Source organism: Cryptomeria japonica, chromosome 3, assembly GCF_030272615.1.
Source record: "Cryptomeria japonica chromosome 3, Sugi_1.0, whole genome shotgun sequence".
In the NCBI taxonomy this organism is placed as follows: Eukaryota; Viridiplantae; Streptophyta; class Pinopsida; order Cupressales; family Cupressaceae; genus Cryptomeria; species Cryptomeria japonica.
Window position 1 is genome coordinate 346,451,675 of NC_081407.1, and position 27,503 is coordinate 346,479,177.

At 35.5% G+C, this 27,503-nt stretch overlaps 1 long non-coding RNA gene across 3 annotated transcripts; it reads right to left on the reverse strand.

The window, feature by feature from the left end:
- Positions 1 to 2,568: 2,568 nt before the first annotated feature.
- LOC131034800 (uncharacterized) lies at positions 2,569 to 20,628 on the reverse strand. 3 transcript variants are annotated; one of them, XR_009103841.2, is made up of 5 exons: positions 20,330 to 20,628; positions 19,871 to 19,940; positions 4,105 to 4,236; positions 3,261 to 3,328; positions 2,569 to 2,997 (listed from the first exon to the last, which is right to left on the reverse strand). It is a non-coding gene; the product is annotated as an uncharacterized LOC131034800 (long non-coding RNA). The 3 variants fall into 3 exon arrangements; XR_009103839.2 differs by lacking the exon at positions 3,261 to 3,328 and having other exon boundaries at positions 20,330 to 20,615; XR_009103840.2 differs by lacking the exons at positions 2,569 to 2,997; positions 3,261 to 3,328 and having other exon boundaries at positions 4,004 to 4,236; positions 20,330 to 20,609.
- Positions 20,629 to 27,503: the final 6,875 nt, after the last annotated feature.

Consider the following 27,503-nt stretch of genomic DNA (forward strand, 5'->3'; position numbering starts at 1 on the left):
TTGGATGATGGCACAAACAATGTAGCTGAGGCTCTAGCTGGGTTGATTCAGAATTTAAAGAGCCAATCAAGGTTGCCTAAAGAGAACCTTGGACAGTCGAGTAGGTTTCATTGTTCAAGATTGGAAAGGGGATGTATTAGCATTGGGAGCAAAGTTGGATGATGGCACAAACAATGTCGCTGAGGCTTTAGCAGCATTAACAACTATTACCCCATGTCCCCATGCAGCTGCTTAAGTGCAATTTTTGCTTAAAATTAAGCAGCAAGAGTGTTCCCATGCAAATTTTTAATTAAGAGAAAAGGATAAATTGGAATCTTTTCCTATTTAAGTGGAGCAGCAGCTGCTTAAAACTTAAAAATAAGCTTTGAAAAAAAGGGGGGGCTGGAAATAAGCAGCAACTGCTTATTGAGAAGATTGACACGTGGCTCTCCGAAACAATTTCCCTCTTTTTATTTGTTTCCAATTTTTTCTCCACAATTTATGTGACCAATTAGAATTAAATATTTTTTTTAATAATGCAATTTAAGATGACTGCTTATTTTATAAGCAGCAAAATTTTACATTCATGGGGCCACCAGCTCCACAAATTAATGCTAAAAAAATTGAGCAGCGGTTGCTAGCCAAAATAAGCTAAGCAGCCACATGGAGCCCTGCCCTTAGATTTGTTAGGAATTTGGAGGCTTTGAAAATTCATTTAGAGGGTGACTCCTTAATTATCATCTAGGCAATTATGAAAGGGAGAATTGATGCATGGCATTTACAAATCCAATTGCCAAAATAATGGAAGAACTAGCCTTTTTCGAAGATTTCCATATAAGCCATCTTAGGAGATCTGGGAATATAGAAGCAGACACTTTATCGAAATGAGCTTCAACGTTCGACGAGGCTGGCAAATTAAGGACTGAAAACTTTTGACGAAGTTTGTGAGTGTTCGGGGAGCGGGGGCGGGGTCATAAGTCTGGAGAGGTGTTGTGAGGAAGGGCGACAGAGTGAAGAGGACACTACATTTGTAGCCGAAGTTGTGGAGTTATTTTTTATGTATGCATGCCTAAATTTTCTCGATGCTTCGACAATCTTGTTTGAGTTGAAGAAGCTTTCAAGCAAGTGTGGAGAAGGGTCGCAGCACTGTGGAAGCAGAGAAACCATGGAGGCGAATTTTACTTTGAGGACTAAAAAGCAATTGTGCCCTTTTTTCGGTAATGTGACTAAAAGTAGACTGGAAGGAATGTTTTTATTTCGCGATGAAAGACTGATCAAATGTGCGCAGTTGATTCTGGGTAAGGTGTGTGGCGATCTGAGATACAAGCACAGAATGAACATGGATGTTTATTCATTAATTATGGCATGGGGACTGGATTTGGGTGAGTCGGAGAAAATGGTGAAGGTAATGGAATCAATTGTGCATAGAGACTATCTGAATGTAATGGACTCAATTCTTGAGTGGGAGATATCGGGTGTAGGGTTTCATGTTCGTGAAGAAATTGAAATGTAGAATACGAGTGTTCTGGGAAATCAATTCCCTTTGTTAGTTAGCCGGAGGGGTGTTTCAAAGCACACTGCAGAACGGAGGCCAAACACAATTGGGAAGCATTGAAGGTTTTTGTACAATTGATGGAAGTTGAAACGATTGATAGAGAAGGTTAAGGCAGAAGCGGAACTCTCAAAGGGCAGAGTGCTCCGGCCTTTGAAGAGGAAGAGGGCAGGTCAGCAGATGGAAGGTGCAGACCCGGGAAGCTAGCATGTAGCTTTAATTCTCCTCTTTTCGCAATGAAACTCATTAGTTTTTTTGTTTGTTTTGTAATTACGACTTGGGTTTAGCCATGCTTAGTGTCAATGTCTAGTTTTAGTCGGATAGTGCAGGCTGGTTATACCAACCTCTGTTATTAAAAAAAAAACTGTATACTAGTTTTGTGATCGTTTCTTTGAGCTCCACAAAGATGTAATGGGTTTTGGGGAGGGGATATACTGGGTTGATGGTAATGCATGGACAGATGATTCTGTTTTTTGGGTGGTTTTTTTGGAATGTTTGGAAGCTTATCTCATAAACTCTTATGTACTTTTTTGAAATTGAATAAATTAAAATCTTATTACCGAGATAAAAAAAAATAAGAGAAGAATACTTATAATTTGTTTGAAGAATACAAAGACCGTAACCTTGACCTGAAGAATTTGTTTGAATAATGACAAAATCCATAGCCATAAGGCATTAAGAATATAATTAACTGCAACTTAGGCATTTGTACAGACCGTTCTTGTTAGAATTTCTTCTGTAAATTCCAGCAGATGACGGGAGGAAACAATGAGATGAAAAAATTGAATAGAGAAATATACCTAATTTGAATTTCAAAAGATTACCCAAAAAAATCGACTCTCAGAATGCAAGATTATAGTTAAAACAAAAAATAAAATATTAAAGTTTTACAAAAGCAAGCAAAATTAACCTAACACGCATTATTGTGTCTCCTCCAAAACTTTCTTCAAAGCCACTTATAAAGATCGTGCTTTAGAATTATCTGGAGGAGATGCGGAATTAATACACATGCCATGTGATACTTCAGAATCCGCGAGGATTTTTTAAATTTATTTTTATTAAAAACCTATCGAGTTTATAAGACCATAACATCCATCCAGTTAACTTGGATGACATATCAATCCATCTAAATCCTCTGTTCGGTGAAAAATATAGTACACATACCCCAAACCGGTCATACAGAGCTTGAATCTGAAATAAAGTAACACAAAGATCAGGCCTTGCATTTCATCAAAGTTTTAGTAAAGATGGAGAATGCAGCTGCAAGCATCATGAAAAGCAGGGGAATTCAATCCAATGGTCCAGAGCAACAACTGGGCCAACTTCCTTTGAAAGATAATGGCACCTGGGACAATATTCTTCAAAAGGTAAAAGAACCAGTAAAATATCACGGAGTCAGGCTACACCCAAAATGTGAGCAATTCATTATATCACCTAGACCGAGATTTTTCATGAGGTAAAGTAACCTACAAAATATGATAAAGGTGTTAGGCTCGCTTCACTTAGACGGTATCCAAACAAAAGCTTCCTTCCAGAACAGCCATTCAATGCAGAATTCAAATGAACTAGTCACGTCTTGCAGAGAAACTCACTCCTCAGAAGAAAAAGCACACATAGGACAACAGACATTTATTTTGTATGGACATTTCGACAGAATTGAGAATGTTTTACAGTGATCCCAGAACATAAATCTGAATAGATCTCAGTAAGTTAGCAGGGCTATGCCTACCTTATACCATGCAGCATGATGCAATAGGAAACAAGAAGGAACTTTAAATCCAATCCACACAATATAAGCTACAGCCAAAAATAATCACATTTAAAAATTATTAAAACACTGGGTGGAGACAAACATATTATACAACAGATTTGTATGACAACATGTTGCAATTTGTACAAGTACAGCATAACCTAAACTGCAAAGAACTCACTGATAGCCTGTGCACGTGAAGTAATTTATATGGAGGATCTAAAATACAACAGCTACATGACCTAAGTGGACATTTTATCTCCTTTTTGCACATGCCACAGACGCAAGTATGCATTCACTTTAGAAATTCAAATCCCTACATCAAAGAAATAAAATTCATATACAATTATCAATTATGTCATACACGGCAGAGGCTTGTGCTATGTCAAAGCATGTTGCAATGGTGATTACAGGTGCACTGTGGGTCCACCGTCCAATTACTATTAGAACCAGAAGGATATAGTTTTATTTAGTATCTTAGGGACTAATAAGATGATCAATATGAGTGCACTCCATGATGTAATGTGGCTAAAAAGTGTGCTTCAGCTATTCACGTGCCTTAGGTAAAGAGAAAACTTTATTAAAATATATGCATGCATATTTTGTTAAAATTTGAAAAGATAAACTTATAGTGCCTATAATAATATTTTTGTGAAGGTTATGATGATCAGAAAAACCAAATGACAGATGCATGCTCAGTAAGAGTCACTTCACAAACCAAATAGCTCAAATCAAGTGCTGCAACAATGCATTAAGAACATGTGGACAAAGTGCCATAAAACGGATATTTATCATTACAATTTACAGGTATACACGTATATACCTTTCGCGATTTAACCCTTAGCGACAGTTATCCATTCAAAATTGTCTTTCAAATACATGAATACAATTCTGAGGTACTCTATAATATTTTCATATGATAAAAAGGTGTTATGAGGTAAATTGGCTAAGTAACCTGCAAAATATGATAAAAGTGTTAGGCTCACTTTGACAGTATCCAAACAAAAGCTTCCTTCCAGAAAAACCATTCAATGCAGAATTCAAATGAAGCAGTCACTTCTTGCAGAGAAACTAACTCTTCAGAAGAAAAAGCATACATAGAACAACAGACATTTATTTTGTATGGACAATTCGACAGAATTGAGAATGTTTTACAGTGATCCCAGAACATTAAACTAAATAGATCTCAGTAACTTAGCAGAGCTATGCCTACCTCATATACCATGTAGCATGATACAATAGGAAACAAGAAGGAACTTTAAATCCAATCCACACAATATCAGCTACAGCAAAAAATAATCGCATTGAAAATTCATTAAAACACCGGGTGGAGACAAACATATTGTACAACAGATTTGTATGACAACATGTTGTCTAACATATTTGTACAAGTACAGCATAACCTAAACTGCAAAAAACTCACTGATAGCCTGTGCACGTGAAGTAATTTACATGGAGGATCTAAAATACAACAGCTACATGACATAAGTGGGCATTTTATCTCCTTTTTGAACATACGCAGGAATGCATTCACTTTAGACAATTGTAAGCCTACATCACAGAAATAACATTCATATACGATTATCAATTATGTCATACATGGCAGAGGCTTGTGCTATTTCAAAGCATGTTCCAATGGTGATTACAGGTGCTCTGTGGGTCGCATTACTATTAGAAGGATATAGTTTTATGTAGTATCTCAGGGACTAATAAGATGATCAATATGAGGGAACTCCATGATGTAATGTGGTTAAAAATTGTGCTTCAGCTATTCACATGCCTTGGGTAAAGAGAAAACTTCATAAAAAATATATTCATGCATATGTTGTTAAAATTTGAAAAGATAAACTTATAGTGCCTATAATAATATTTTGTGAAGGTTACGATGATCAGAAGTACCAAATGACAAATGGATGCTCAGTAGGAGTCAGTTCACACACCAAATAGGCAGTGTTCCACGGGCGTTGGGGACGGGGGGACGCGTTTCCGGGACGGGGGGACCAAGGGCCTAAGTTTGGGGACAGTGGGGGGATGGCGGCGGGGTGGTGGCGCTGATATAGTTATACATATACATATAGTACTTGAAAAACTAGTTTTGAAAAGATGTATGACAGTATTACAGTGTAAGAATTATATTACAGTGTAAGAATTATATTTCAAATGAGACTCTAGGAAATTTGAAATACTAAATCTAAATACCAAAATTTCTAAGTTGTGTTGTTATATGGAGCCTAATCAGACTCGGAGGTTAGATTTTCCCTACTTCTATCAGCGCGGTTTCCCCCTATATTTTTCAACGGGGGTTTGGGGGCAGCACCCCCAAGTTGGGGTCAAGGGGCAGCGCCCCTTGTGCGTTCCCTGTCGCGATACAGGGCGGGGTCGAGGGCCAGCGCCCCGCAAGGCCAAAAATACTTTATTATTTTCTAAAGGCGTCGGGTCTTATTTTTCTTTTGGCCCACATCCAATTAGAGTTACCCCTTAACCCTCAAAAAACTTAAAAGTCACTTTTTTTTTAAATTTTAATATTAAATATTGCATATACGTGGGGGCGAGGAGACATCTGGGCATCTCCCCATCCTTGGAGAGACGTCTGCACGTCTCTCGAAGGACAGGGAGACGGGGGAGACACCCAAACGTCTCCCAAGGAGACGTGGAGGCGTCTCCATGTCTCTTTGGGAGACGCCCAGACGTCTCCCCGTCTCCCTGGGAGACGCGGGGAGACGCCCAGACGTCTCCCCGTCTCCCTGGGAGACACGGGGAGACGCAGGGACATCTCTGCGTCCCGACGGCGCTTGGGTGGCGATGGCGGTGGCGATGGCGGGACGGCAGGGGACGTCGCGTCCCCGTCCCCCCGTCCCCGAGACGTTTCTGACAGGGGGACGCGCCCAAAAGAGGGGGGGGGACGCGTCCCCGTGGAACACTGCAAATAGGTCAAATCAAGTGCTGCAACAATGCATTAAGAACATGCAGACAAGTGCCATAAAATGGATATTTATCATTACAATTTACAGCAGTGTTCCACGGGGACGCACCCCCCCCCCTTTTTGGGCGCGTCCCCCCGTCAGAAACGTCTCGGGGATGGGGGGACGGGGACGCGACGTCCCCCGCCGTCCCGCAACCGCCACCCAAGTGCCGCCGGGACGCGGGGGCGTGTCTCCCAGGGAGACGAGGAGACGTCTGGGCATCTCCCAGAGAGACATGGAGACTCCTCCACGTCTCCTTGGGAGACGTTTGGGCGTCTCCCCGTCCTTCGAGAGACATGCAGACGTCTCTCCAAGGATGGGGAGATGCCCAAACGTCTCCTATCGCCCCCACGTATATGCAATATTTAATATTAAAATTTTTTTAAAAAGTGACTTTTTAAGTTTTTTGAGGGTTAAGGGGTTAACTCTAATTGGACGTGGGCCAAAAGAAAAATAAGACCCGACGCCTTTAGAAAATAATAAAAGTATTTTTGGCCTCGCGGGGCGCTGCCCCTCGATCCCGCCCTGTATCGCGACAGGGAACGCGCAAGGGGCGCTGCCCCTTGACCCCAACTTGGGGGTGCTGCCCCCAAACCTCCGTTGAAAAATATAGGGGGAAACCGCGCCGATAGAAGTAGGGAAAATCTAACCTCCGAGTCTGATTAGGCTCCATATAACAACACAACTTAGAAATCTTGGTATTTAGATTTAGTATTTCAAATTTCCTATAGTCTCATTTGAAATATTATTCTTACACTGTAATACTGTCATACATCTTTTCAAAACCGCGCCGATAGAAGTAGGGAAAATCTAACCTCCGAGTCTGATTAGGCTCCATATAACAACACAACTTAGAAATCTTGGTATTTAGATTTAGTATTTCAAATTTCCTATAGTCTCATTTGAAATATAATTCTTACACTGTAATACTGTCATACATCTTTTCAAAACTAGTTTTTCAAGTACTGTATGTATATGTATAACTATATCAGCATCACCACCCCGCCACCCCCCCCGCCGCCGTCCCCCTGCCGTCCCCAAACTTAGGCCCTTGGTCCCCCCATCCCGGAAACCCGTCCCTGCGTCCCCCCGTCCCCAACGCCCGTGGAACACTGATTTACAGGTATACACTTATATACCTTTCGCAATTTATCCCTAAGTGACAGTTATCCATTCAAAATTGCCTTTCAACTACATGAATACAATTCTGGGGTACTCTCTAATATTTTCATATGTAGGTGAACCCAGTTTAAAGGTTCTAAGAAATTCATCTAAACAAGCCCTTAAAATCCAGCATTGTGAACTCTAAATTCCTAGCTCACTTATTTAGGGCATTTATTTATTTAATAAATACTTCATTTATTCAACTAGGAGAGATATTTATGTAACTGGCTTATTTTTCCCTTACATATCACACATAGATACAGGCACACACAAACTACTATACCTATATTCTAAAAAAATATAGGTAAACTAATGTCGAGAGATATCACATAATTGTCTTGCATGTTAATTAGTTGTCAAGAAGGACATGGAGTTGAATAATGCTACACTCTTTCACTCTCATTAAAGATGTAACAGTTTCATATACTTAGAAACAAGTGGCAACGATTCTATTTTATTCAGAGTAATAAAATAATACTTATAGAGAAACTGAAACATGCATGCATTTACCTGTCATCTACACGTCAAATTTATTCAAAATCATTTTTTTGTTTACGGATGTTTGTATGTCATTGTAGATGCCTCTCGGCATAATTAAACTGAGTTCAAAACAGAGAGGAAATATTCAAGTTTGCAATGTTCATCATTACAAATAAATAAAATTCAACTTGTCCTCTCTCTCTCTATATATATAAAAGCCAGCATTGGAACAAAAGTACAAGAGATAAATGGGATATATTGTCCATATTTAATTTTAGTATTTAATTGATCAGGTCACAGTTCATATATTTAGATTAGTTGTTATTAAATGCTCCATTTATTTATTGACTAATTACACTAAATATTTTTATTTTATGCTTTATTTATTTCATTAGCCTATAGATATTTTTATTTTATCCAAGCGATTTATTTTATCTTACAAGTAGTTACACATATATGTCCAAGTTCATGTGTATCTGTAATTATAAGGATTAAAATTAAATACTTTTTCATCTACATTTTGGACTCAATTTGATGCGTGTCCATGCACATGCGAGTGTGTGCCTCGAATAATTCACATGCCTCGTCTATGCTTCCACATTTTGCATTATTGTCTACCAGGTAGTTGCAACTACAACATCTCACAATATTCCTCTATCCTTTGTACTTTGATGGATGTCTATAACCTGTTCGAAAGCTCCCATTTCAGCACAGGCAGGCAAAATTCTGGTAAAGGTTGTAGAATTTGCCTTTGAAAATGGCTAGAGCCTTTTTGTGCATATCTTGCAATCATGCATCTTATGAGACCACATTTCTTTAAGACATTCAGTCAAAAAGTCCACATGCCTTGTGGTATGCTTCCACAATTTGCATGCATGTCTAACAGGCCAATTGCATCCGACAAAATCCCTCTATCATTAATGCTTTAAGGGATGTTCATACCCTGTTCCAAAGCTCCCATTTTGGCACGGGCAGGGAGGATGCTGGCAAAGATTGTGAAATATTTAGACCTGCCAACTGCATTTGCTCAAATATTTATATATACACACGCAAATGTGCATGCATGTGTGTATTTTCAACAAATCCATTTTGTGCATATCCTGCAATTATGGCTTATCATGAGACCACATTTCTTTGAGGCATTCTGTAAAACAGTTCAGATGGCTTGTCTGTGATTCCACATTTTGCATACATGTCTACCAAGGCAATTGCAACAAAAACATGTATATACCCTCAACAAATCTATTTTCTGCATATCCTGCAATCATGGCATGCCATGACCACATTTGTTTAAAGCATTCTGTCAAACAGTTAACATGCCTTGTCAATGCTTCCATTTTGCAAGCATGTCTACCAAGGCAATTGCAACTAAAAAAAATATGACAAAATTCCTTTATGCTTTGATGGATGTCCATACCCTATTCCAAAGCTCCCATTTGGCACAGGCAGGGAGGATGCTGGCAAAGGTTGTGGAATGTAGCTTTACACCTGCCAATTGCATTTGCTTGAATATATACGCGCACATGCTATATATATGTGCATACATACACATATGTTTATATCTATGTATGTATGCATGCGTGAATGTACATACATATGCATACATACAGCATGCATGCACACACAAATATAAAGGCACACATGCATGTATGCCCATATATGCACATTTTCAATGCATACATTTTGTGCATATCCTGCAATCATAGCATGCCATGAAACCACATTTCTTTAGGCATTCTGTTAAACAGTTCAAAAGCCTCATTAATGCCTCCACATTGTGGTTTTTGAAGTACAAGCGCCAATATAATGGCACAAAACTGTGAAGAAATATATATATATATATATATAACAGGCAGGGAGGATGCTGGCAAAGGTTGTGGAATTTAGCTTTGCACCTGCCAATTGCATTTGCTTGAATATAAACGCGCACATGCTATATATATGTGCATACATACACATATGTTTATATCTATGTATGTATGCATGCATGAATGCACATATATATGCATACATACAGCATGCATGCACACACACACATATAAAGACACACATGCATGTATGCCCATATATGCACATTTTCAATGCATACATTTCGTGCATATCCTGCAATCATGGCATGCCATGAAACAACATTTCTTTAGGCATTCTGTTAAACAGTTCACAAGCCTCATTAATGCCTCCACATTGTGGTTTTTAATAACCTACCAATATTTTAGTCTGTAGAGAGAACTAATTCTGGACACAGAAGTACAGCGAGCCTGACTAATTATCAATCATACTTCTTTGCTAATCAATATATGTTGCAGATTGCCAGACAAAGATTATCGGGATAAAAAGCTATAGCATTGAAATTGAGTCTTCATAGATGACCATAAACTCAAACAAAGTGACTAGCATACTTTTAACACGATGACATAATTAAAGGCCAGAAATAACAGTTACTATAAAATTTAAAAAATATCGTCAACCCCAAAATAGAGCACCACAGCCACCCTATGATGTAACTAGCCTCATGCAGTGGAAGTGGACCTTTAACTTCCCAAATAAAAAAATTAATATTTGCTTTTACCTTACCATGACACCACTTAAAAAATGTTCACCCTATATCACGCATTACGCCCTGTTCTCTGTAAACTTAAAACAAACTAAAAATCCATTCCACCTGTATCGATTCAATCTATTTTAGAGATAAGGTCCATTTGAGTGAAAGGCTTGCTGGAGATTTTGATCCTAGAGCCCAATCTATCATAACAACTTTTTTAACTTCCTTTCCAGCAGAACCGAGTAGCGGTTTAAAAAGAGACAAAAGCCCATTCGCCCCAAAGCAAAATCTAAATCAACCAACAGAAACAAGGGTTTTACCAAAAACCCTAAATGACTCAACAGAGAAGTAGGGTTTCACAATATAACCTGTGAAATCAAACTGAAAATTTCGATAACGCATTACCCACAACTGAGTTTAAAAATTGAATCCAACTAAGAATTTAACCAAACGTTGGGGTACCTTAGATTTTTTCAAATTTTTTGACTTTATTGCAAATTTGTGGTAATGTTAAAGATTAGGTTGGGGTTTTTTTTTAGATTAAACATTTTTTAATTACTTCATTCAAAACACACATTCACTCCTTTTGATGATAATTTGTTCACTAGAATAAATATAAGATTACTAAGTTAGACAACTCATTCCTTAGGGTAAACTAATAGTTATATAGGTGAACTCACATGTTCCAAAGGTGTTAGAACGGCTTAACATGACAGGTTAGTGACAGGTTAGTGACAGGTTATCCTGTAATTACCTTCGTGTTATGCAAAATCTGTCAATACCCTGTCATGTTAAGTCATTCTAACCATCGGGTTATACGTCAATTACATGGTTAGAAGTCACTTAGAATGGCTTAACATGGTAGGTTATTGACAGGTTATCCTGTAATTACCTTCGTGTTATGCAAAATCCCGAGTCAAGATTCATGCCCATATATACCCATATACCCTTCCTCCACTTAATAGTAGGGGGATCGTTCTCCTTTGTCATTTTATTCATATCAGAGCGCCTCAAACTCGATCCAAACCCCACATTATTGGCTTCAGATTTCCTAAATACCAGAGCGCCCGACAGACCCAAAATCATCCTGCATTGCAGAAACCCTGATCTTTTTATATAATTGCTGAGATCCTGTTTCTGATCATGCCCAGAGAGTATTCGAAAGAAACTTGGAACAGCATTTTTAGAAACAAAATATACTGAACTGAGTTGATTTTTTCTGTGAACAAAAATATATGGGTATTGATTGTTATGATTGAATGAAAAGAAAAACGAGAGAAACTGAAGAAATTGTCGGTGTTAGCATTTGAATTTGCTGTGGTGTTAACGGTCATCCATTGGGGCCCTCTGCACCGTTGGATTCCATATCCAACGGACGAGGTTGATTGACATAATTGCGCTTTAACCAAACATTGGGGTACTTAAGATTTTTTTCAAATATAGCATATCAGCTGAATATAAGCAGGTGCCCCATTTTCAACTGGCCAAAGCTATTCTGGCTCCAAAACAGATCTTTCGTACAGCGTGATAGCGACTTGTTAGTCAATTGCAGCCGTTTATTGCAAAATCGATGGTGTAAAACGCACAACTAACATGCGTGTTAGTCAATCCATACTGCCATTTTGGAGCCAGAATAGACGCATCCTTTTCAAGCTAGCTCTATATATATGGGTGTTTTAAGTATGTATATCATATCCAGTACATGTATATATTCGTATGCATGCATGTAAGTATGTATGTATATATATATATACATATAAATATATATATATATATATACATATAAATAAATATATATATATATATATATATATATATACATATAAATATATATATATATATATATATATATATATATATATATATATATATATATATATATATATATATATATATATATATATATATATATATATATATATATATATATATATATATAACTGTAAGAAAATACAATCTCATTTACATAAATCTAGGCTGCTGCTTAATAAATGCAAACAATAAGTATACAATTAACCTGGACTAAATCAATAGAGCTGGTGCAAATTGAGTCATGGGCAATACTTAGCACAATAGAGTGACACTAGTTGATATGTAGCATTTTGACAATCCATCAAGACGGGCCAAAACTATATTTTGACATAGATCTTAAAGAGTTGGGTCAACGTGCCAGCTTTTTTCATGGCCCCAAAGTCGAAACATTGATCACATTGCTCTTTACAGTGAGCTAAAACTAGACTTCGGAATAACATGGGTTAAGAACATGAATCCTGGTGTTGGCCATATGTACTGATTCTTCAGGAGACATGGTCCAAGGATAGAACAGGGACAAGATAAAAGATAATACAAAAATGAGAACCAAGAGATGGTTCCACCCGGAGAATTCAGTTGTTCGGTCAAAAGACCGTATGTTCTAATTAATCAGCTTGTCCAACTGGAGCGTGCAAGTGGAGAAAATGAGTATAGAAGCATTAAAATGACCTCCTATCGGGCCAACACAACTATTGCAAAGAAAATGAGTGTAGAAGCATTAAAATGACCTCCCATTTGGTAGGTTACACCCTAGTTTCCTGCCTCTTGTAGGGTAGGTTACACCCTCGTTTCCCTCCTAGCTCATGTCTCAAATTTGTCCCATATAATTAATTTAGGTTAGTTGTGTATTATTGTAGTCTGGATTTATGTAAACGAGATTGCATTCCCTTATAATTATATACACATATTCATACACACATACATATACACTTGTACATATGCATACACATTACGTGTTACAATTACATACATCTACATATTACATATACATATCTTCAAGACATACTTATACAGTTATAAATATACAAATTTGTACACTCATTTATCTATATTTATGCATTTATACAGCCCTGCTCTTTCAGAATTCATGTTCTTAGCAGCACCCCCATGACACCTAACAACACCCAAAAAATGTTTGTAATTGTGGCCCTTTCTATTTTGGGAAATAAAAAACTATATTTGAAATATAGATTATACACAAATTTAGCATTTGTTTTTTAAGGAAAAAATCTCAAAATTGATTAAGAAATAAACACTGATAAGACCCCCAAAAAAATGGTCTCTAGTGCATTATAATTTAAATTTAAAATCCTAAAGCGTGAGCCTATTTGAATATAACATGAAAAGCAACGTTTACTGAAAACGCAAAATTCCTCCAACGATACTGATAAAAACAATGGAGAGTTAAAAGGTGTTGTGTTATAAAGAAAGGGTTTGCATTAAAATAGCACACAATGAAATAGAGCAAATCATGACATACAAATATATATATATATATATATATATAAAAGTACATACACATACATACATACATACATATTATACATACATGCATACATACATATATATACATATGTATATATGTATGTATGTATATGTGTATATATAGATATAGAGAGTAAATAAAATAGAGTCTAATCCATGAATTTTAGAAAATTGATTTTTGTTGATTATATTCATATAGCTGATTACATAGGCAAATATTCATTTAACTTTTTAAAAGCACAGTCACCAGATACACCAAATAGTTGTCTAAGTCTGAGATCAAAGATTAGCTAAGTCTATGAAGTAGCTGAGATCAAAATTTATCAGAGAGCAATCTAGCTATTGTTAGAATTTAGTAAAAGTGAAAGCCATTTTGAAGTGATTCAAGACTTTCATTGTGATTGAGGCAAGGAGTTTTCTAGGGATAATTCAATATTTGAGAAAGCTTATCAAATCATATTCCACAGTTGCAATGCTTTATATTCACTAATGGCAATTGGTAAGTCTTTTATATGTGGTAGAATTCAACAAAAGGCATTTGTTTAGAGTTTTCTAGGGGTAATTCAATATTTGAGAAAGCTTATCAAATCATATTCCACAGTTGCAATGCTTTATATTCGCTAATGGCAATTGGTAAGTCTTTTATATGGGGTAGAATTCAACAAAAGGCATTTGTTTAGTTGAAATAAAAGATTAGCAAGCCACTGGTTTTGGTAACACCTAGCTTGCAACTACTAGTTTAAGTAGAGACAAATTTTAAAGATTATGTGTTGGAGGCTGTTTTACTACAAGTATGTAAGCTTGTTTGTTGTCATTCAGATTTATTTCATGGAGCACTTCAGATATATTGCTTACATAATGAATTGTATGTCTTTCTTTGAGCAAAAATTAACTATATCAATTAAAAATTATAAATCATAAATCTATATCTATATATATTATATATGTCTTCAGACATTTAGTGTCGTGGTAGAAACACTCCTTTCGTGAGGCATCTACCAAGGTTCAAACCCCCGCTGGGCCATTGACCTCACCGACCTTCTCCCTTTGCTGGGCTGTTGGGCTCGCAGGTTTAAACAAGTGAAGCATGGGGGGAGTGATAACCCCCCAAAAAATGGGCTCATGGTAAGAGATCCTCTGTAAATGGTCTCTCTGAGATCAAACCAAGCTAAAAACCCAATTTTCCTCGATCAAAAAAATATATATATTATAAATTTTCCACGACCCCAACATAAAAGTTGACATGTTGACCACAATGTGCCTACTCTTTACAGTGAGCAAAAGCTAAAATTGGAATGGCATGGCTCATGTCCCAAATTTGTGCCATAATATTAATTTAGGTTAATTGTGTATTATAGTTTGCACTATCTACTTAATCTGGGTTTATGTAAACAAGATTGCATTCTCTTAGAATTATTCACACACACATAATCATACGCAAATACATACACTTGTATACACGCATACACACACACATATATATATTTCTAGTTTTATCTACTCATACGCACACGTGTTACAATTATATAGGAAAAGAGCACCAATTACTGCCCATGTTTCAATTACCGTTCACTCCTTGCTCACCAAATCCCCAATTACTAACTTCAAAGGAAAAAAAAAATATATATATATATATATATATATATATATTCCCTCACGATGGAATACAGTTTACACCCAATGAATAGTAAATAATTGAAATGTTGTTATTAGTCCCTGCCTTAAGCAGGGAACTAATGTTTTCATGTAACTAAATTAGTTTGTCAAATGAAATCAAAAATATTTAATTCTAAAGTTTTAAGTATGATTCTTTTGATTTTTTTTATTTTTCAAATTATTTTAATTTTTTCCTAAAAACATTATTGGCTGATAGAATTTTCCTGGGGGCTTAAATAAATTTTCAATAACAAAAAATATAGAAATTAGTTGGCACTGTGCTTACCGCAAGTGCTCTGTACAATTTCATTAATGATTTTGTAACTTGAAACAGGCATTTGTACAGGTTTTTTAATGACTCCAGTTGGCATTCATGGCAGTTTTCATCTGTGTGTCATTCATTAAAAAAACTACACTGCGTTCATTGCTTCTACAATTTTGTTGCATTCTCATTTGGCAGGGTGAAAGATTTAAGGAAGCAGACCATTTTGTTTGCGAAAAGTTTCCTAAGAAGACTGCATAAATACAGGTATGATTTGTCAGCAATTCTTAGTTGCAGAACGCTACCATTGTTTCTCTGTTTTTGTTAGTAAAAAATTTCATTATTTGTTTTTTAATTAAAACCCCTATTTTGTTTATTGCTCAACTTCATTGTTATTAATAATGTGGGTATTTTCCAGAATCGCTGATTATTGCCTGAGACTTTCATTCATTTATTTGTTCACTGACAGGGGTTTTAGAGAACAGTATCCAGACTTTTTTGCAGGAGCTTTGTTTACTGTGACTTAATTTGAAGAATTTTCATTTAGCTTCATTTTCATTTTCAAGACTTTTGGCTCTATGGCCAATGCATAGGCTAAGGCTACTGATATCCTTCTGCACAGACACTTTGTCCTCAATGTCGTTCTTGTGTTGAGAAAAATTCTACTTACAAAATCATAGATTTCTCGCTTGAAACAAAGCAGAAGAGCGGAAATGTTTTTTTTTCTATATTCCGTTGTCCACAAAATTCGCCACAACAATGGCAGGAATTTGAGGTGTTTCTGTAATGCATATGAATTTTTTTATCCAGCAAATCAATATCAGATAGGACAGTTTTGTTGTCCACTTGCATTAGGGATCTTTATGAATTTTGAAAGCCGCGATTAAGAGGAATTTTTTTAGTCTGCACACCACTACAGGCTGGTCTTGTTACCCATTAACTACTCTTTGATCCCAACAAACAATTTCGAAGGGCAAACCATCCTCCCACCAAGTCAGCCATTCGCCTATCAAATATTTGTAGGGAAAATTCTATAATCCTATTCAATTTGACCCTTCCATTGGTGTGCACTTATAGGTTAAAGCTCGGGACTCTTTTTTGCAAATGTAGATAGAAATCTGCATAATACCAATTCCATTCTTATTTCCCTGCAACTGGTAGGGGTTTCACCTTCAAGGTCGTTTGTGCAGTTGCAACAAATAACTCAAGACAAAATTTGTGTGTATATTACAACCATTGCATTTCATGGCAGTTACAAAACCTGGGCATGCTCCATTTTTTCCGTTTGCATAATAGTATTACAGTATCAGCATGGCCTGTAGCCTTCTTACATTGCCTACTGGTGCACTAGGCCTATCCTATGCATTCCGTGTTTATTTTGCAAATTCATTTTGTACTGACATTTTGCATTTCTAATTGAATTTGAGGTCTTGTATCGAATATTGAATGAAGTATTCTTTAAATGAAACCCGTGTGAATTTGATAGGGATAATAGCTATCCTTGTTGAACGGAATCATAGGATTATAAATTTATTAATTTAAGCAGAATACAAGGACACTAGGGCTCATTGAGATTGAAGTTGTGTAATTATTTTGCAAGTGGGTATGATAAAAAAATCACAATGGAGTAAAGTGGATTCCTGAACCTTCCTCTTTTTCCTTTTTCCTTTTTCCAGTTGGCTAAAACTTTTTCCTTTTTCCAGTTGGCTAAAACTTGAGTGAGCATACATCTGGCTTTACCATTCATGGAGTTTGATAGGGATATTCAGTATTTTAATAGTTTTATTATGCAACGCTTTTTGAATGGATTCGGGGGCATATAAATTTTAGCAGAATATAGGGAAACTGGGGTTCACTTTCCTTGAAGTTGTGTTATTTTTTTTTCTTTATTATTAGACAAGTGGGTTAGGTAAGAAACACCCAATAGAGAAAAATGGATTCCCAAACTCAGCTTTTCTTCTTTGTAAAGGATGATATTGTGATATGAATTGACAATATAAATGTGTTTTTGTCTGGCAGGGTATCCTTTGCACAACACAGTCTTACAAATTTCACATGCTTACTGCTCAAGGTAAGGAACTATTTCTTAAAGTTGTTTCTTTTGATTTGTTCTTCAAACATATATGACCAAAATATTAGGCTTTGTTTTTTTTTCATCTAGCCTAGGTAATAATTCACTGAGATGGAGTTTATTCATTTGTAAATCCTAGAGTTCTTGTATTCTGTAAGAGAGAGATTGTTGAACAAGTGTAGTGTAATTCTTTTAATTTTAATAAAGAAATAGATACAGTTTCTAAAGTGATATCTGAATAATAGTAAATTTCTCTATGTCTTTTGAAATTACCTTAAGGTCATATCTTTGCTTCTACCAGTGTTGATAAGTTAGAGAGATGTAGCTTTCCATGCTAATTTGATAGGTGATGTGACACTTCTGAGGTATCAATAACAGTACACAATAGTTTTCTCCCTCAAAGATAGTTCAATATTAATGTGAAGCTCTTCAACATTTAAAGTTGTTTGAAGACAATAACAATACACAATGGTTTGCTCTCTCAAAGATAGTTTAATATTAATGTGAAACTCTTCAACATTTAAAGATGCTTGAAGACAACTGTAGGCTTCAGATAGCTCATCTTGTAGTGTACTCTAGTTCATTTCATGTCATGTTGCTTTCTTTGCCAAGTTAATTGGTTTAGATAAGAAACATTTTCTTATTTATCTTTTACCTTTTGCTAGGATTTTCACCAATTGAATGATTTCATTCAATCAAGAGCATTAGCATAATTTCAATGTTCTTTTCCAAATAAAAGATAAGATATTACATAGCTGTTAGACCATGTATCCCAAATTAGATTATTTTTGTTTTGTAAATAACTAGTTAATTGTCTTTCACAACAAACTTTTGATATTATGCTTAGTTTTTGTAAATCCAAATCTTTTGCACTATTCAGTTGCATTCAGAACCCGCATGGTATTACACACCACACTTTCCAAACTGCCACTTTATACTAGTTTTGAAAACTAGTTCTTAGAACACCACAACCAGTTATCAGTTTTGTACCAAATATCAGTTGTAAATTGTTTTTAAAATCATATTATATATGTATTTTTTTTAACAAAGATTCCTGCAAGCAGTAAAGTGAGAAAAGTTGTTACCTTTTCATATGTAGTATTATTTATTTTTATACATTTTTTACATGCTCAAAGTAACTTTATACTAGAAAATTGTTCTTAACCTTTGACGGTTCTCATGACAACTTATATTTGGATATGATTTTTTTTGTTGTCCACTAATACATGTCTGTAGCTTTCTGTGACACATCACTGCAACTAAAGTCAATAGCATTTTGTGCTATGCCTATTTATTTATTTATGCCTCAAAGACTATAAAGATAAATTTCAGTCCATGTTCACCTACACGCTATTTCAAGAGAATTAAAAATCTTTTCTTCTCATATTCATACGGTTTTTCTTATTTTGATGCCTTCAGTTTAACCCGTCAATCTTAATCCACCTAAGCACAAAAAATACGGAGTTGAATAATCAGGATGTTAAGCTCTAAATCATGAGAAAGTTTGAGCAATCTCAATTCGACTATGATTTTACAGCATAGTACTGATATTTCTTCATTTCCCATATTTCATTTTCTCCTAGTGCCCACAATCTCTACCTTTCCCTCACCAGATTTAGCATAAGGCAGGGACTCTAGCTGTATATCACAGCTCTTGTTTACTTGAAGCGAAGGCAAAAATATTTAAAAACAGGATTTACTATAAACTGCACAAAAGTTCTGTCAAATGTACCAACTTTCTGTACTAGTATTTGAAAATATTATTAATCAACAAATATAATTTTTGGACGTTTTATATAAAGCTAATCATTTGAAAACTTAAAAAATAGCCCATAGAGATAAACTATTTCTGTGTTTATATTAATATACGGTACATATACCAGAGACAATTTTAATTTATATTTGACTAAATTTTAGATATTAATGTCCAATGATTACCAGAAATGTAGTTTGTTTAGTCATCGATGCACTTTTAACTTATTCTGGAGTCAAGTGCGTAAATAGAATCCAATATCGATAAAAGCCGTAAATTATATTGAGAGATAAGTTGTGATAAATGCATGATGTGAATAATGAATGGCAAAGTAGTAGATGAATTTGTTTAGATACTGTCAAACTTCATAGTCTAAGCAAGGATTCATAAAAAATCCTTACCTGTCTCTCAGGTGCGCTGTGCCAGCCCTTCCCTTTCAGAATTCATATTCTTAGCAGCACCACCATAACACTAACAACACCCAAAAACAAAACGTTTGTAGTTGTAGCCCTTTCTATGTTGGGAAAAAATAAAACATAAATTTGAAATAAAAATTATACACAAATTTAGGATTTGCTTTTTGAGGGAAAAAATCTCAAAAATTGAAACAGAAAACGAACACTGATATGACCCCAAAAAAAAGTCTCTGGCACATGCATTATAATTTTAAATTAGAACCCTAAAGAGAGTGAACCTATTTGAATATAAAATGGAGAGCGACGTCTACTTAAGCCCCGAAACTCCTCCAATGACACTGAGAAAAGCAATGGAGGGTTAACAGCTGTTGTGTTATAAAGAAAGGGTTTGCAATAAAGTAGCGGGCAATGAAACATAGCGAAACGTGACATACAAATATTTACCTCACATTTTGTATTTGCTGCAGTGCTCGCTCTCCTTGTCTCTACCGGCCTCGTCAATCTCCTCTGAAGCAGTGAATGAGGAAAAATGCAGTGTATAACACCGGCCACTTCAACTCTATTGCAAGACAACAAAGCCGAGTGTACAATTCATTAATGGTGCACACTCTAGCTGTCACGCTCTTCGTCGATATTAGTGCTCATTATAACCCACATCGGGATTCACCAAGCCATACTACTCTGTTGAGGTTTTAGTACTGGTATAGTTGAGATAATGGCTTGGAAATACGATATATGGGTCCACATTATAAGTTCTGGCGTTGAGTGGGCCATGAAATGTGGATTACTAACCGTACTTATGTGTCGGGGGTTAAGTGCTGGTAATGAAAGAATATAGGGAGACATTAACACCACTTTTTCTACTGATGGAAGTAATTAAATGCAATTTATATTGAATCTAAGTTTTAGAGATTTGAGATTGATATTATTTTTACATATATTTTTATTTTTAAGAATATATATTGTTAGCAGTTGAATGTTTGGAGGTGTGTGGAATAGGGGGAGAGTGCCCTATACGTGTGCACTCTATGTTGATGGGTCTATGTGGGCCCCACAAACAAACTCTCATGTTTCTCACGTAGGAAGGCCTGCAACTATTCTGGCTCTAAAACCGTAGTATGGAGTCAATAACGTGCGGGTTATTGATTTTGAAAAGAATGATCATGATTTTTTTAGTTGTCAACAACACGTTATAGGAATTGAAGGTTTTGGAACCAGAATAAATGCGCCCATATAGGAAGAGGGCTTTTTTGCCATAAAACAATGTTTTAGGGCGATTTTCACGTCATCTGACACGTATACGATAGAGTATGGTCCAAGGTGTCTAGTTTTTGCCAAATTGGTACAATGATTGGAACGTGGTCAAGCCCATCCCCACTAGGTGTAAGGCGTAGCTTGTGAAGTGGACAGTGCGATCGTGTGGCAAACCTCCACCTTGCCACGCTCTATGTTCCACATGCTTGCATTTAACTCTCGTAGTCACCATACACTCTACCACCTCCCTGCATTTACTACACACCCTTCCCATTACGTCCACCTTACATCACGCAAACTTCAAGTTGTTTAGCATTCAATTCACCTACCTTCTCTCCATAAAATCTTACATTCTTTCCTTTCGTTGTCGCCTTTTCTAGAGTCTTTGTTAGGGTCCCAAATGTGTTTGGCTTCAATCTCAACAACTTTGTTCATCTTCCACAACATGCTCACATCTAACACCAACCTCCATTCGTGGTGACCACCGCTCTCTTTCATCGTCTACAAGTAAATGCCGACAGTTCAAATCAATCCCATTGCATTTACTATCCTTCTCAAAGATTATATTTTGGAATTTCAATACTAGCATTTGCTTCCCTTCTTTGTGGTTATCGTTTCGAATTTTAGTAGCTACATTTACTTCCCTTCTAACTGCTTTTCGTTTTGAATTCCACTTTGGATATTTGAAATGCATTAAAGGATGGTTTTCACCTAGTTTTTTCAAAGTTGCTTTTACTTCCCACCTCGCCCCCTTGTAGGTTTGGAGCCAAATGTCATTTTCGCTACAATCACGCACAGGAGAACGCCTCAACCACTTCGCATTCGACCTAGGGGAGTTTAAACACTCATTGAAGCCACCATTCAGATTTTTTGTTTGGTTAATCTTTGGATTATTCAGTGCTTTATTGTTAGGGTTCCTACATTGGCTTTACATGTTTATTCTGATATTTGTAAGTGTGGGTGTTTATGAACACTACAAAATTTGTGTTCATAAACACATTACATTTTTCTGGGAAATATTCCCTCTTTTGTTGAGGCATCATTGTCAATATATTTCCACGTCATGTGGCTAAATCTGTTGAAATGAGTTAACTGTTTTAAAAATATATATATCGGTCTTCTTTTTATGAGGACTTGCATAATTACCAAAAGCAACATTATCATAATTTTACATACACAATGTTATTATGATAATGTTGCTTTTGGTAATTATGCAAGTCTCCCTGTAATTCTCTACGAGTTAATTGCTCTAGGAATAATGGAAAATTACAATATTGTTTATTTATTGATCTTTATTTAAATTATATGTATTTTGAGGTATTAGGCCTCGATTTTGAGCTAATAAATTTGTTCAAACGAGTTAAATAGTTACATATTATATATATATATATATATATATATATATATATATATATATATATATATATATATAACCTACATGTATGTATCGATATACACTTGTTTGTATATATGTGTGTGTGTGTGTGTGTGTGTGTGTGTGTGTGTGTGTGTGTGTGTATCTTTATGTATACCTTCGAACCAGTGACATGGGAAGTATATGTAACTACTAAAATTTTAAATGATAACCATTGAGAAGGGAAGAAAATGCAATGGGATTGATTAAATGTGTATGTATATGTTGGTGTTTACGTGTATATATGTGTATGTGTGTGTACCTATATATGTATGTATGCATATATGTATGTATGTGTGTGTGTATGCATGTATGCATATGTATATGTATATATGTATGTAACATGTACTAAAATTTAGACAATATATATTTTAGTTTTTTTACTCTTTCACATAGTTGATTTAGGGGTACTGTTACATCATTCCAATCATGGAATAAAACTATTTCAAACAATAAAATTGAATCCCAATACAAATTTAGTAGGTGTCAACTATTTGCCAATTTAGGCGCACACACATAATCATTCAACATTCACATGAATAATTTATCTCCTTCTTGATATTTTGTTCTAGGTTTTTTACCACATATACTTTTTTTTCACTTTTTTTCTCATAGGTGTTTTATGAATCCAATTACATATTTTTCAATCATGGAATTAAACTATTCCACATGATAATACTAAAACACTATGCAAATTTAGTTTGAGTGTCAACTATTTACCAATATGTATACACACATAATCATTCAACGTTCTCATAGCTGTTTTTTGAATGAAATAACATATTTTTAGTCATGGAAGAAAATTGTTCAACGCCATAAAATTGAAACACAGTGCAAATTTAGTAGGTGTCAACTATTTGCCAATATGTATATACACATAATCATTCAATGTTCTCATAGCTGATTTACGAATGAAATTGCATATTTTAAATCATTGAAGAAAATTGTTCAACGCCATAAAATTGAAACACAGTGCAATTTTAGTAGGTGTCAACTATTTGCTAATATGTATACACACATAATCATTCAATGTTCTCATAACTGATTTACGAATGAAATTACATATTTTCAATCATGGAAGAAAACTATTCCACACCCTAAAATTGAAACACAATAGCAATTTTAGTAGGTGAGGGCTTTTTGCCAATTTCGGTACACACTCATATTCATTCAACATTCGAATGAATTTATCTCATGTCTTTGTTACGAATTTAAAGTGGCACTTTAATTTTGTTATGTTGGCTTTTTACTAGGGTGTTCAACCTTATATGAAGTGTATGTTTTGGTGTATTTAATAAAAAAATGGTTGCTTGTTTTTTGCTTATATGAAGCCCATTGTTTTTAGTCGATTTCCATGTCATCTGCCACATGTATGGTGGTCATTGGTTCAAGGTGTCCATTTTTTGGCCAATTTGGTGCCCACACCCACTAGGTGGGAAGTGTTTATCTAGCCCTCACAATGCACCGGTAAATAAGTGATGATGTTTTAGGGTGACTTCTATATTGGTGCATTGTAAGGGCAAGACAGACATTGACCTTTTAGTCATGAAATAAAACTATTTCAAAACATAAAAGGGAAACACGATGCAAATTTAGTTATGTAAAACTAGATTACTTGATTAAGACTGCAATGATAGCTATGTAATTTTGTGGGGAGGGGAGGGGGCTTATACGTGTGCACCCTATTTTGTAAGGTCCATGCACTAAGTGGACCTCTAATCTAAATGACATGTTGTCCATTCATAAAAAATAAAAAATTTGAAGGAGCATCATGGTTGGCAAGGTTTGCCAATATTAAATTGAATAAAACATCACCATTCTTAATAGGACCATGAAGTACAATCGTGTGTATGTATAAAAATATGTATATAGTTATGTATATGTCAATATGTACTTTTGTATGTATGTGTGTGTGTGTGTGCGTACGTACATACATACATATGTGTGTGTGTGTATGTATATTTACATACATATATGTTTATACATATCTATATATATGAACAAGATAAATTGAAGTTTGATAATGTAAATGTTGTTGGTGGCAAATGCTACTACTCAAGTTCCAAAAGGTAATCACCAGACTCGAAGGGAGACTGATGTCAGTTGTGAGCATGTTGTGGAAGATTAACCAAGTTGGAGAGACTAAAAATGAACATGTTTAGGACCCTAAGTATCCAAGATTGTAGAAATAGCAGCAACGAAAGGAAAGAATGTTAGACTTTCTTGAGAAAAATTAAGTGAAATGAATGCTAAATAACTCTAGATTTGTGTGTTGTGAGGTGGAAATAAGGAGAAGGGAAGTGCAGTAAATGTGGGAAGGTGATAGTGTAGCGATAATGGGAGTTAAATGCGAGCATGTTAAATGTATAGTATGCCAAGGTGGAGGTCTGCCACACGGCCACACTGTCCACTTCAGAAGCTACATTGTGCACCTAATGGTTCATGTTTATCCCTATCATGTATTGTCATGTGTTTATAGGGGATTGGTTAAATTAAAAACTTCTTAAATTGTAGACACCATGTACATCATTTAGAAATATGCAGAATATAACATATTAATATTCAAAAACTAAATAAATAACATGTATCTCTATAAAGTATTGATCTTCAAAATATTTGGTACATTGTATACGTGCAATGAATTGGACATATAATTCAACTCAAGAACAAAGAAAACTAAACATAATAAAAAACTTGATTGTATGTTGGATTAGTCCCTATATTAGACAAAGGAGGTAGGATGGGTATTAGCAGGTGATGGTGTTTGGTTGGTTGATGTACCACCAGGAGGGATGTTATTATCCCTTTCTCATCAAGACCACCATCAAAATTAAAAGAGTAATCTAAAGAAATCTTCATAAGCTGCAAAGATAAAGAGTTATTAAGTGATTTTCAGACAAATTCACATGAATATGAATGGGATTCTTCTACTTCACATGAATTTGAAGGAGAATCTTTTGAAGTTAAAAAAGATGAAGGAGATGCATGGATTAAAACCTTTTGGGATCCCGATGATGAGGACACTTCTAGGAGAGATATGTCACCTCGTGAGCCCTATTGCAACAAGGAGAGTACTAACGATGACCTCGATACCTCCATCCTAACCATAACTAATGTGTTCTATGAACTCAACCTAATTGATGAAGCAATGTCATCATACCACCCACTAGACTAACATCCATGGGGCATTTTTCACATGCCTATCTATTTTCTTTGAAACAATGCGATAAATTGCCCCGTCTCAAAGAGGGACAAATGTAGACACATAAATCTATCCACTAAATTAAATAAATATTTAAGATTTTTTTAATGTGCTAATGTTCTTTTATCAATTAAGTGAACACTTAATTAATGCATTCAACCCCATTCTACTAATTTAGTTAGATGAAATTCATAAATTTATTTAAATTAAAATTACTAATTATAGTCCGACTATTAAATAAATCTATCAATTTATTTAATTTCCCCCCTTTCCTCTTATTTAAAAAAATTAAACATTTATTTAAAATCCCTATCTAAATAAATGAATATTTATTTAAATACCCATCCATTGCAAGTTGCATATTTAATTAAAATAAATGAATTTAATTTTAATTAAAATCCTATTTACCCTCACCCACTTGCATTCTCCTACAATGCCCACTTGCGTACTGATTTTTTTCCAAACCCTTCTATTTTAGCCTAAACCCACTTATAATCATTTGCAAATCCTAATCCCAAATTAACCCCCCACACATCATCTCACCCATTTAAGACTCTTATAGAGACTTAAATGCTTCCCTTCTTCAACATACTAACCCACATGGGTTTGGTCCCTTTGACTAAGGCCTAACCATGGGTAAACCTTCCATAAGAATTACCCATTGGATAAAGCTTTTATCCAATAACTCAACCACATGAGGTTACCCTCATGTCCTCTCAAGCATTTAATGCTTCTTCCCTCTCCTTTCAAGTCCTCTCATGATGCCACTTGTCACCACGACATTGGTGGAAGTTGCAAACATGGATTGAGGATCATGCCTCTCTCATACAATCCTAGCCCTCCATAAGCCAAATCAATACTAACCCTTCAATTGCCTATTTTGCCTATAAAAGGATCCCTCATCCTCAAGCAAAGGGGGAAATTTTTTTTAAGCATTGTTATTATGTTGGCATAGACACACATACTTAGCTTTCTCATAGAAATTCTATTTGTGCATTTGAATAACAATAGGAGTTCATTTTCAACCATTCATTTCTCCATTCAACATCCATGGCTACATGCTAAAACTGAGAGTTACACTTAAGCAAGCATTTGGATCTTGGAGAGGAGAAGAACAAGGGAGAGCTATCAAGAGTACAATGGGAGCATCTTAGGGAGTCTTCTTGATGCAAGAGCATCCCTGGTTCTTGGCAATCTTGCATCAACCACAAAAATATTTTCTTTTCAGTTTGTTCATGTTTTGCAATTCAACATTTCATTGTGTTTCTTTGCATTTGCTCCCCAGACCTTGCAGAGCTGGATTTTGATCGTGGACATGTTCACCTACCTTATCCATGGTCCGCGGTGATGAGCCTAAATAATGGCTCTATTTTGATATAATTTTGGTATAATACTCCTACCTAGGTCTTGTGGTTAGTAGATATTTGGATTAGGATACCCTCTTAGTTGATACTTTTAAGTGTTTCTGAAACAGATTTGACTTATACTTAAGGTTGTCATATGATGGTTTTTAAATGATTTATCTATGCCAATATCTAAAATCAATCTTAAGTATGGTTTAAATTATATCATGTTAGCATTAGCATATACACATGTTTGTTGTGCTTGTTAACACCATGATGCAGGGTTAGCGAAAGAAAAGGAGAGACTAAGTAGTGGTTTAAAGAAGTACCGGGTATATAGCCGCAATGCAGACCCAGTCAAAGGAAAGCAGTGATGAGGGAGATCAAAGCCACTTGACTGGTACT